The sequence below is a fragment of the Mus caroli genome, chromosome 14 (genome assembly GCF_900094665.2).
Source record: "Mus caroli chromosome 14, CAROLI_EIJ_v1.1, whole genome shotgun sequence".
NCBI classification, from domain to species: domain Eukaryota; kingdom Metazoa; phylum Chordata; class Mammalia; order Rodentia; family Muridae; genus Mus; species Mus caroli.
In genome coordinates, this window is record NC_034583.1 from 93,093,138 (window position 1) to 93,105,972 (window position 12,835).

At 42.8% G+C, this 12,835-nt stretch overlaps 1 long non-coding RNA gene across 1 annotated transcript in view; it reads right to left on the reverse strand.

Moving 5' to 3' along the window:
* LOC110308857 overlaps positions 1-11,532 on the reverse strand; it is a 39,892-nt gene extending 28,360 nt beyond the window's left edge. Inside the window, exons 1-2 of the long non-coding RNA XR_002379616.1 lie at positions 11,454-11,532; positions 10,519-10,699 (exon numbers count right to left, since the gene is read on the reverse strand). This is a non-coding gene — a long non-coding RNA (uncharacterized LOC110308857). The remainder of the gene's footprint in view (positions 1-10,518; positions 10,700-11,453) is intronic.
* Between the last annotated feature and the right edge of the window lie 1,303 nt (positions 11,533-12,835).

Sequence of the window (12,835 nt, forward strand, 5' to 3'; positions counted from 1 at the left end):
AAGACTGGGGCAAGAAAAAGGTGAGAGACCCTGGGCACACACACACACACACACACACACAGAGAAAGAGAGATGTGTATAGAGAGAGAGAGAGAGAGAGAGAGAGAGAGAGAGAGAGAGAGAGAATGAAAGGAGAGTGTGTGTAGTATGTTTGTGAGATGTGTGTGAAGAGTGTGTGTGAGAGTGAAAGGGGTATACAGAGAGGTGTGTATGAGTGTGAGAGTTTGAGAAGAGAAAAGTGGACAGGAGAAAAACAATGTGCAAGAGAATGTAGTGTGTGCAGCCTTAAGCTGCAAGCAAACAAGCGCACTAGAGAGAGAGAGAGAGAGAGAGAGAGAGAGAGAGAGAGAGAGAGAGAGAGAGAGAAGAGGAGAGGAGAGGAGAGTGAGAGAAAAAAGAGAGAAACTTTAAGCCTTGAAAAGTTGCCTGTCAGTTTGTACCCAAAAAGTAGTCTGTGTATTTTTATTATGCGTCTTCCAGATATCCCTGCTTCCAGTGAGAACTCTGATCCTGTGTCGAGGCTGGACCCCGGCAGAGGGTCGGAAGATTCAAAGAGACCCCTGCTCATCACACATCACGGGGTACTGACAGACTAAAGATACAGTTCTACCAGGTCCAGTTTGTTGACCTCCTATATTTTATTGAGGCTAGATACAGGAGTAACTGTGACTCAAAAACAGCTGAATTACCAAAAGTCCCATCCCAGCATGGATCTGACTCAGTTATGTGTGTGTGTGTGTGTGTGTGTGTGTGTGTGTGTGTGTGTGTGTGTGTGTGTATGAATGGCTTACAGGCTATAGTCCCACTAGTCCAACAATGAGTTAGTACTAATGGAATGTTCAAGAATCCAATATTTGTTCAGTCCACCAGGCTAGATGTCTCAGATAATCTTCAGTTATGCTGGAATCCCAAAGAAGTAGGCTCTAATAACAATGAATGAATGAACTTGCCAGCAAGAACAAAAACAAGCAGGCAAAGAAAGAAAGTTTCCTTCTTCTATGTCCTTGAGATAGGCTGCCAGCAGAAGGGGTGGCCCAGATTAGAGGTATGTCTTGCCACCTCAAAGATCCAGATTAAAAGCTGGTCTTCCCACTTCAAATTATTTAATTAAAAAAAACCTCACAGGTGAACCCAGCCATTCAGGTTTTAGTAGATTCCAGATATAGTCAAGTTGACAACCAAGAAGAACCATCACAGGACACCAAGGCAGAACTTCAAACAGCTAGTTATATCCTGTCCATCGTCAAGAGCGTATATCTTCACAGAGAAAAGAACACATACATATTCATTTGCTTTATTTCTTGTGCTCACAAGTATATGTTTGCATAGAGATGTGAGCACACGCACACTCACTTGCTTTATTGCTTGTGCTCATTTCCATACCCCTGCTTTTATATAGTTCTAATCGCACTACTAAGGGAATGACTCCACCCACAGTGGGCTAGGTTTTTCTACATGAATTAACATAATTGTGGTAATCTTCCAACACAATCCAGACCATTCCTCATGGAGACTTCCTTTCTAGTGAATCTAGGTTGGGATAAGCTGACAGTTAAAGCTAACCATCACAGGATTTGTTTATTTGTTTGTTTTTTATCATCTCTTTGCTACATCAACTCTAGCTTTCTACTATTTACCTTAAGAGTCTACTTTTACATCTAATCAGCCATATATTCCTAGGCTTAATTTAAATGATAAGATATTGATTCAACATAGGAATGGGACACCCACAAACTGTTTCCAAAATTCTAAAAAGTATACCATGGACATAGAAACACAGCCTGGGCCATCATGTCTGGAGAAGAACTACAAGTCATCTATTTTCTGACTCAAATTTAACATTTTATCAGACGTTCACTGAAGTAGAAACCTTATAAGTATGTGCTGGCTGATGTATGCCTAAAGGTTGCAAGAACTTGAAGATGGATGATTACAATGGGGATTTCAAAGGGGAACAAAGAAAAAGTAGTGATCAAAGGTCCACACTGACACCACTCACTTTCCCGGTTTACTGGTTTGCTGGTTTACTCACAAGACTACTTAGCCTCCGTAATCACATGAGACCGTTCCCACACTAAATCTCTCATACATCTATTGCTTGGGTATAAGCTCCCCAGAGGTGTGACAGTGCTAAGAAGACGTGATCTTTCAAAGATGGGACCGTGGCAGGACATTAGGGGCATGCCCTTCTAAAGGACTGATGCAGTCCAGGTAATTGCTCTCCAGCTTTCTGTTGATCTGTTTGGGCCCTTGTCCTCATACTGACTCACACAATTGTAGTGCTATCTTCCACAAGGTCTTCAACAGAACTAAGCCAATGCATCGTGGCAAGCTCTTGATTTCATATTACTGTTAACTAAATAATGTTCTTTATCAGGTACTCAGCCTCAGATATTTGGTTATATAACAACATGAATCAGACATCTTGTCATCAACATCTATGTGTTCTGTTGATCCTATTTGTCTAAATAAAACTGCCTAATAAACCCTCTCACTGTTTCATTCTGGTTACATCCCTAGAAACCAACGTCTAATTACTCATATGGCTTCCTAGCTCCATGTCCATTGGGGGCAACCCAATGAAAGCATTTGACCTTCATTGGAAAGAAACATCTAAAGTATAAAAATGCATTGACATCCTCTCTATATACTCACCAGCCTGAGCCATTACTCTGGTGGCAGAACACCTCTGGAGCCTCCTTACTCAGAGCTGGACCCAGCACAGCCATGCAGGTGACTAGGAAGACCTTCTCTGAGGTCATGCTTGCTGGAGCAGCTGCTTACCTTGTCTGAACTCCCCTCATCATTGCTGACGGCAAATGGTTGCACCCCCTAGACACGTTCTTAGGATGAAACTCCTCCTTAAAATTCCTATGGAGACAGAAGATTCCTGAGCCCCTGAGTGAGGTTCTGATTGCTCAATTTAGGATATGAGGCGGTAGTGTCACAGAGACTTGATGTGTCAGAGTTATGAGATATGAGGGGGGTGCCCACCTGCTCAGAGGAGAAGGGGAGGGGAGTCGGGGAAGAATTGTGGGTGACCAGGATGGGGACAGTGAGTGGGATGTAAAGTGAATAAGGATAGATAGATAGATAGATAGATAGATAGATAGATAGATAGATAGATAGATAGATAGATAGATAGATAAAATAATTTGCTAGTATAAGGAAGAATCTGTTGGTGTCCCTTTATATTTCATACCATTAAAAATGTTTTTAATGTTTTTTACAAAAGATATGCAAGCAAGGTAAACAAGACCTAAACAAGTATAACATAAATATATATATATGCAAATGCAGAAGAGATTAAATTTGATGGAGATCCAACCCTACACAAAAAACTACAGCAAAGTAAGGTATGCTGAGAGATTGAGAAGAGGCGCATTCTTTCCCCCAAGGAGGAGCCCCCTGGATGGTTGTTCAATACCAAGCAGTTAGCAGATTGTATTTTCATATCTATGTACATGTATATAACAATTTTAAAAGAATTTGAGAGAGTGGAAGGAGTTGGAAGAAGGAAATGACATAGAAAGAAAATTTTAATTACATTTTAATTTTTTTAAAAAAATCCTTAAAATTAAAAGGAAAGAAAGATGTGCAGGAAAATATACTACTCCTATGACTAAAATGTGATTTTTCAACTATCCAAAGTACAGAATAAGGTAGGAACTTGCAACTCCCATACTCTCCCAGAGTCCACGTGTATTCATTCACACTCCTATCCAATCAGCAACTAGAATGTGGCTGGTAATAGGCACTGAAGATCCAAAGACATAGGATATGAAACCCACTTACCATACAGACTTGCATTAGTCAGGGCTCTTCAAAAAATCAGAGGCCATGTTGGTTTCAATGTGTGCATGTAAGTGCAGAAACAAATGCTTTTTATTTACACAATCATGGGAAGTCCAAAAACTTCAGTACAACTCAACAGGGTAGAGGACCAGGAAAGAGTTGATGTGTCACATTTTATTCCAAAGGCAGACAGGAAGGAGAATGTCTGTTCTATAGGGAACTTCATCTTTTTTCATAAGCCCTTCAACTGGTTAGGAAAGGCCCACTTTTCTGGCCCCACTAGGGTCATGAGAGCAGGAGAGCAGGCTTTGTCCCTTGCTGGCTGCATAGATGGACCAGTGGGGACAGGACAGGAGACTTCAACCAAATGGTACAGGTGCAATAGAGTTGGTTGGCTAACCAGATCAAGATAGCTCTCAGACCCAGATCCAGACAACCTCAGCATCTTCCCAACGATGAACTGCTAGAGTGCATAAAAGAACCAGTTCTACAGATCCAAAACTATAGGATCTCCATGGCCCAGGGCAACAACAGGATATTCAAGTGGTTATCGAAGGTCATCCAAGAGATTATCTGAGAGGTCCCAGTATTGGTTATGTAGCAGAAGCCAAAGACCTTGAACTACACCAATGAGCTATTGCGATGAGCATTTGCAATATACTCTGTGACACACTGTGACACACTACAGCTTCTACTTGAGGTTTATTTTTCTATTTTGGAGGAATGTTGCAAGGGTAAAGGGCGGGTAAGAAGGGATACACATACACATACATATAGATATATGTTGCAGTAAATCTTCTACCCAAATAAGCCTGTGCAAAGAAAACACAACTTAATTAATATGAATACAAGCTGCACACCTAGATTGGGCAGATCTACCACTACACTACTGTATTTCCCCAGCTATAAGAACACTTATAACTTGCCGTTCCTCCAGGTCACGTGCTTCTGCTCCATTTTCCTTCTACTTCCTCCTCCTCTATTGTTCTCCCTTCTCCCCTCTCCTCCTTCTCCCCCAAACTTTTCAGCTCCACCTTGCTTTCACTGCCCAATCACTGGCCTTTATTTTACAAGTTAACATGGGGAAAGGTTCACAAGAAGTCCCCTGAGTACGTCATTCACTCCTTGTCACAGGCAGCCCCTCTTGGGAAAGCAGAATTAGTATCAAAATACAAACATCAGGACAATCCACAACACATATACATATACATATACATATACATATACATATACATATACATATACATATTCATGTATATATACCAATGAAACTAGCTGTTTTAGTTAGGGTTTTAGTGCTGTGAACAGACACCATGACCAAGGTAACTCTTATAAGAACAACACTTATTTGGACTGGCTTACAGGTTCAGAGATTCAGTCCAGTATCATCAAGGCAGAAGCATACCAACACCCAGACAGGCATGGTGCAGGAGTTGTTGAGAGTTCTACATCTTCATCTGAAGATTGCCAGCAGGCTGACCTCTAGGCAGCTAGGATGAGGGTCTTAAAGCCCACACCCACAGTGACAAACCTATCCCAACAAGACCACACCTCCAAATAGTGCCACTCTCTGGGCCAAGCATATTCAAGCCATAACACCAGCTATTTCATATGTTAACCAAAACATGATTAATTTAGAAATCTATTTACTGTGCCATAGCACTTCACTGCAAAGTCTGTTCAACCAAGAAGTTTCCAGAAAAAGAAGATACATGTGCAAGTACAAACGTGTGAACCTTTTGGTCTCTTTTAGGAAATGCCTGCTAAAAAGCAACTATAGGCATTAAGGAAAGAGAGGAGAAAGAAGAAAAGAAGGAAGAAAGGAGAGACAGGTAGAAAGGAAGGGAGATTGGCTTTGCCTTCTGGTTTCCCTTCCCCCTAACCTCAACCATTTGCCAAAAGGAAGCCCCAGCTCCCACCCACCAGAATCCTAAGGCCAAGTAGTACCTGTTTCTATGGAAATAGATACCCAGGGACAGAAGCTGGTTTTCACAGTCCCCTGAGCCAGACTTACTCCCCTAACTCTTAACTCCAGCCCATAGTAATCAATCTACACAAAGCCAGCCTTCCTGTGCAATGCCTGAGCACTTCCTTGTGGTGTTCACCCCATCCTGGGGGCACAGTGAGCTTCCTGAGTGCTTCCTCTAGGTCTTCATCATCCCCCCGGGGAGCACAGTGAGTGGGTTTTGAGCCACCCCTTTCCTCTCTGATACTGTCTCAGAGGGCAAAGAGGAGGCTTTACTATCTTAGTTATGGTTTTACTGCTATGAACAGACACCATGACCAAGGCAAGTCTTATAAAAAACAACATTTAACTGGGGCTGGCTTACAGGTTCAGAGGTTCAGTCCATTATCATCAAGGTGGGAGCATGGCAGCATCCAGGCTGGCATGGCGCAGGCAGAGCTGAGAGTTCTACGTCTTCATCCAAAGGCTGCTAGTGGAAGACTGACTTCCAGGCAACTAGGGTGAGGGTCTTAAGCCCACACCCACAGTGACACACCCACTCCAACCAGGTCACACCTATTCCAAGAAGGCCACACTTCCCAATGGTGCCACTCCCTGGTCCAAGAATATACAAACCATCACACTTACTGATCCTACTGACAGCACAAGAAGGTTCCTCTCCCCTTTCCCCTCCTTTTCCTGAACTCACTCATTTTAGAAACTAGAGTTTCAAAGTTCGTTCTCTCTCTCTCTCTCCTGCCCTCCCTCCCACCCCCCCTCTATCCCTCCCCTCCTCTTTCTCTCACTCTCTCTGTGGAAAAGCAGGAGCCTGACTTCCATGGATGACTATAAACCCCAAGGAGCTTGGTTTCCCTCTCAGTAAAGCCAGTACCTGAAAATCTTGGTCACCTCCATACTCCTGTGGGGTTAAGATGGACAGCGTAGCACATGCTTGTGAAGTCCTCTTCTTTGAGGGCTAGTTGTTTATCTTGACAGTGTGCATGCAAAAGGATCTCCTACTTGGTTGTACATTAGGATTGCTTCCCATCTTTGCTCACTTGGTAGATTGTCTAAGACATGAACCACATGCCAGCTTCATACTTTCTCTGTGTGCCTATAGCAAGGGCATCTATGTGGGGAGATTTACTTATAGTCAGATGCTGCCAGTTTCCTCTCATCCATACCCAGCATCCTTTGTGCAGTGTTTTCTCCCATACAGAATGTTCTCAGTTGGTTTCAGCCATCCCTGTTTTCCCAAACCCAAGAGCAAGGCAAATACTTTTTGTTAATTAAAGCAAAATAATAGTGTACCAATTCAATTCATGGTAAGAAAATTTAAAACGTTTGCAAACTATCCTAAATTAAGCATACTGCTAAACAAAAGGGAAACAGAATAACATTCTTCCTTTCCTCTGTAATGAGTGTCAGTTGGTGTCTAGAACAAGGGCTGGTAAAATACTCAGCCCCACATGAATCATCACAGCACACACTCCAAGGCTCAGAGAACACTTGATGGAAGAAAGATGGGGGATGTCCTGCAGGTGCCTTCTGGGTGAGACGTGACCATTACTCTCATGAACTCCATATAGTTGTGGTTACCCACACAAGACTTACATAAGACTGGCTCTGTCTGTCAGTATTTCTTCATGGAGGAGGGAAGAGCTCGTGACACCTGCTCCTTCCTGGTAGATGACTGACAGATAATGGTGGAGAGAGGAGATGCTACTTTCTTCAGTGATATAGCCCTGCATAGGTTGCCCACTGATAACTTCCCACCAAGCTCATGTAGGAAACTCTGACAAAACTCGGTGGGTCACACACAAAAGAAGACATTTGAGTAAGAGGGGAACTTCTTGGGGAAAAGGAAGCAAGGTAATGAGACGTGAACATGACTAAGATGCATTATAGACAATAATAACATTATCATTGTATTATTGTTGAAAAATAAACATATTTTTAGCGTCTTGAAAAGACAGAGGAGACTATTCTTTGTGAGTAGCAGGTAAAGCCACAAGAGGAAGGAGGACAGAGCAAAGTGAGAATTCTGCAAAGCAGGATCAAAGTCATCTGTGGAAAGTACCAAGGCCCTAAACCATCGTGAGAGATCAGATTGTCATTTCTGTTTTTCTAGAAGTATGAGGAAATACTAAAACACAAAGCCCGTGTGTGCACTGTGAGTGGCGACAACAAACATTCCAACAGACAGGATCATCTATCCCTGGAACATGGTAACTGGGAGCTTTGCAAATCAGCTCCTTGTGAGAATTTTCTCCTTGCAGTAGGTGAGGAAACACTCAGCCATGTCTTTATAGGATTCCAAAGACAAACCAAAGTTCCATTCTACTAAAGTGCCCTCCAGGAGACCAGTGAGTTTCCTGGCCTTATTTACAGAGTATGGGTGCAGGGCTACTGATAGGACCAATGAGTGACCCCCCCATCCCTACCCCTAAAAAGCAAATGTACTATGAAAGCCTTTATCCATCAGGGATGGTGGCTTCCCCAATAGATAAAGCCCCTCTCCTCTAATCATCCCCAGCCTACAAACAGTAGCCCCTCCCCAAGACTGAGGCCACATTCATTTGGGGTACAGCTGGATAGAGTTGGTTGGGAACAGTGGTTGGATGTGCAGTGAGGATCCATTGACCCTTACTTTGCCCTTGTTCTATGAGGGGAGGCCAACAGTGAGCAAGCCCAGTGCCTTAGCTCATTCAAACCGCCACACTCAGCTAAGATGAACTTTTGCAAGCAGATACACCTAAACTTTTAAAGATAGCATCTGTCGGAGTCAGAAGATGGTCATGTCCAACACAACTGTCATTCCTATGCCGCTCATAGACTGGGCTTGATCATGTAACAAATGTCACAGGTTTTGACAGGTATGAATCTCACTCATTTATGAAATGAAGCTGTATTTTTTTAAGTGTAAAACACAAAACTGAAGACTATATGGTTACACTGTGATGCAAGTTATTATCATGTCTTCTCCAAAATTAAAGGGCCAGTAAGACAAAGGTAATGTACGTGCACTTACAATAACTAAAGTTGTCAGAATCAAAATGGAGTCTCTTTTGTAGATGGCTAATGTAAATAGACATCTAACGCCAGTACTGGACTTATGCATCTATGCCTGATGACAACAATTCACAGAAGATAGCCCGAACCAAGTCTATACAAAAGCCACTGTGGCCTCACACACAAGAATTCTCAAAAAGATGTCTGATTACAGCTCTCCTTTAGTCTGGACTGATGTTACCCAAATTACCAATCTTTAAGGCCAAGGAGAGTCTCAAAGTATCACAGGTACTATATACCCCATTTTACCTTGAAAATATTCACTGTGCTTCAGTCTCCTTGAATATGCAGTTAATAATGACACCTATGTTCCCATTGTCATGATCTGCCATTCCCAGAAAAGTGTGTTTGGGGAGAATCTTTCTGATTGTTATTCAAATTGAAGCTACATTTCAAGACTAAGGAAGGTCATGGCAGTATAGAGGGCTGGGCAGACAGAGATGTACTACCACAATCAGTCAAGAGTCCATCTCAACACCAGTGATCAGGGTGACATAGGATATAGCACATGGAAAAACAACAAAATCATGTGACATGAGTTATGCCCACGGCCTCAGGAGAGAGGTGCTGAGGTAGCACAAGAGACTGATCGTAGAAGAAAACCTCGATTTCTGAAGTCATTTTCTCAAAGATATTATTAAGTTGCCGTATCAAAAAATGGAAAAGCATAAAACAAAATGTTAACATGGCTGTCGGTTTCAGTTTAGATCCCGGAGGCTCCTAAAAGACCCATGTGACAAAAGCCTAGTCCTCAGGGCGACAGTGATAAATGGGGGTAGAGTTTTGTAAAGTAGGACCTTAGAGGGACAGCTTCAGATCACTGAGGGTATGTCCTTGAGGGGGGCCCTGAGACTCCAACTCCCTGGCGCTCTTTGTTCGCCTACTCATCCTTTAGCCACTCACGTGAAGGCGTTTTTGCTCCATGATACGCTCCCTACTCCCTACGTGATGTTGCTTCCCAATCCAAAGAAACAGGGTGAGCAAATCGGGACATCAACTAGAACATGGCAACAGAACCTTTTTCTCTTCATAAGGTGATGAGCGCCATGTATTTTGATACAGTGAGGGAACGTTGGCATCATCAAAGCAGGAAATTCATTTAAAGAACTAAATAGCAGAATGGACACGGTGAAGTGATTAGACCATGAAGCCATCCAATCCTATCAGGATACTGAACGGACTCAACTGTGGAGTTGAGGAGGATGAGCACCTAGCCATACAATCTCGCTCATGTGTGCAGAGAGAAATAGATGAGGGACTAAATCTACAAACAGTACAAGAAATTTCCTTGAAACTCAATGAAGAAACTTTTGGTGAAGGAAAAGGACTTGACTTTTAAAAAAAGTCGGCGATGTGATGTGGCAATGTCAAAAGGATGAACCCTGACCTTCCTTTGAGGATCCCTACAAATATTCCGCATGAGCTACACTACCATTGTAAGTTTACATATAGCTCAAATGATCATAACACGCCTTACTTCTATTCTGCCTGCTACCAGTACACAAATCATTGCTGCATAGACTATTTAGAGGGTAAATTTGTTTTTAAATAAGCAAAAGTCCATTTTATTCTCTTTTTATCAAGTATCCAGCTGCAGATAATCCTTTAACCAGGACTCAGTCTGGAGATAATCCCTCAAGCATCCATAGTTAACTAGGACTCAACAGCACACCATTGCATGCCCCTGAGACAACCTCCCACAGTACCTTTCTTTAAGGTAGAATAATAATTCTGATGGATTATCAGAAGTCTGAGAATCCACAAACAGGTCTCACAAAACACTGTGCTGAACTGACTGCACCTCAGATGGATTTTATAGCCAGGCATTCGTTCATTGGTCCCTATTCTTCACTTTGTAGTCTGGAGACTCAGTTATTTTCTGCAAACCTGTAAAAGTCCACCCAAATTTTAATGAATTGGTAAAGAATGCAGAAGGGACATATATATATGCAAAGCAAACACGGACTCATGACTTCTAACAATGCAAAACTTAATTCAAAGTAAATTCATGCTTTTAACTAAATTTATTTTCCTGCATATGCGCTCACAAACACACACACATGTGCAAACATATGACTCATTTGCACTGGAAATGAAGAACACTACACTTTATTCATGCTATTGTGACTGACATAAAAATATCAGCTCTGCGGTGATTCAGTCATCTTTATTTTTATCACCTTTGTTAAGATCTGGTTTCATTTTCTTCCATAAGGACTGGGGAGTACAGAGCCAGAACAATGACAGGAAGAGGGAGAGAGAGCTAGGGAGCAGGTTGTGACCACTGTCCTCTTAGGGAAACCAAACCTGAATCCCTGTACTTTCGCCATCTTCAAACGTGCTTTCATAAAGACTGTGCCCCAAGTGAACAAACCTAGGCATGCGGGCGGTTCGTGCCACTGAGCTTCTACTAAGACACCAGCTGCTTGCTGCGAACTGAAACCAGGGTCACACAGAGGTTGACTCATCAGGTTTTGCTCAATAGTATCACAGGAAAGAAGATGTCAGAGAAAGGAAACCGAAAAGCAAGCACCCCGCCCCAGGTCAGCAATTCAGACTGCTACAAAATTAAACACATGATTTTTTTCAACTGATGGACTGAGTGTGGCCTAACACCCGCCCCAGTATGAGTAACTCTTACCCAGTCAGGAGCAGGCACTCTAGGACAGACGGTAGTTCTTCCTCCACATTGCGCTTGAGAAGCAAGAAGGGATTTTGGGGTAAGGGTAGGGTAGAGAATCTCTGCCCTTCCTGGGTCTCAGTCGTGCCAGTGTTTGGGTTGGAACTTCAGTACTGACTCTGTATTCTCTAGCCTTCAGATTCTTCCTGGCTGCACCCAAGAGATCCTCTGGGTCTCAGGATTTATCAACTGTTTCTCCCAGGGCCTGTCAGCCTCCACAGTGTTGTGAACCAACCACTGTAATGAGTAAATAACACGCTACTCCCTCTCTATTCTTTCCTCCTACTCCCCCACATACACTCACATTCTCCCCCTCACCCCATCTCTCATACACACACACATGCATATATGCATACATACACCCAGTTCTGTTCCTCTGGAGGACTCTAACACACTCTGAAATAAAGCGTCCAAGGATCAGAAAACCTGGAGATTCTGAGCCACGTGGCTCTGTAACAAGGTCAGTCATGGGGCTTACAATGGTGCCGCCAGTCAGCGAAGATCTCTGAAGATGTGACCAGCAGTGGCTGGAGGCAGTTTCAGTTCCACTCTGTGGGTCCCCACAGGGCTGCAACCAACACTACCTTGTCCAAGGGGACTGATCAACGTAATGGTGTTTTTCTGGAAAACAAGAGCTCTGGCTGCTACTTTACTCTAGAAGAACAAAGAAATGGCATTTATCAAAAGTTGTAAACGTTTAACCATGTTGATTTATAATGACTGTATAAAAACATTAAATGGCACATATTGGTGGGATAATGATGTTTTGGCATAAGTACACATGTGCAATGTTGAAATTAATTAAATATATCCATCTTCTCAAATACTGATCAATTCTTTTGTGTATATGCGTGTAGGGGGCATGCATGGGTGTCCATGCGCACAGAGAGGCAAGACACTGACTTTGGATATCTTTCCTCAGTTGGCCTTCACCTTAGTTTTTGAGATAAGATCTCTCTGAGCCTGTACATTTCTGATTGGCTAGATGATCTGGCCAGAAAGCTCTGGGGCTTCTCCTGTCTCCATCTCCAGGGCTGGGGCTACAAGCCTGCACCACCATACTCTAATTTTTATGGGGATGCTGGGGATCCAAACCCAAGCCCTCATGCTTGTATGGCAAGAATTTTACTGACAAAGCGGTTTCCAATAACATCATATACTTACAGTAAAAGCAGTTAAATCCGTTCTCTGGGTTTTTGAAATGCATAATCTATTGCTGTTGTCTATACCTCACTGTTCAACAGCAGACCAGAGCTTGTGTTTGTGACAGTTTGCTCATTCTTGCTTGCTTGTGTGTTTGGCTTGGGTTTTCTCTTGAGATTTTCGTTGGTGTTGTTTGTTTT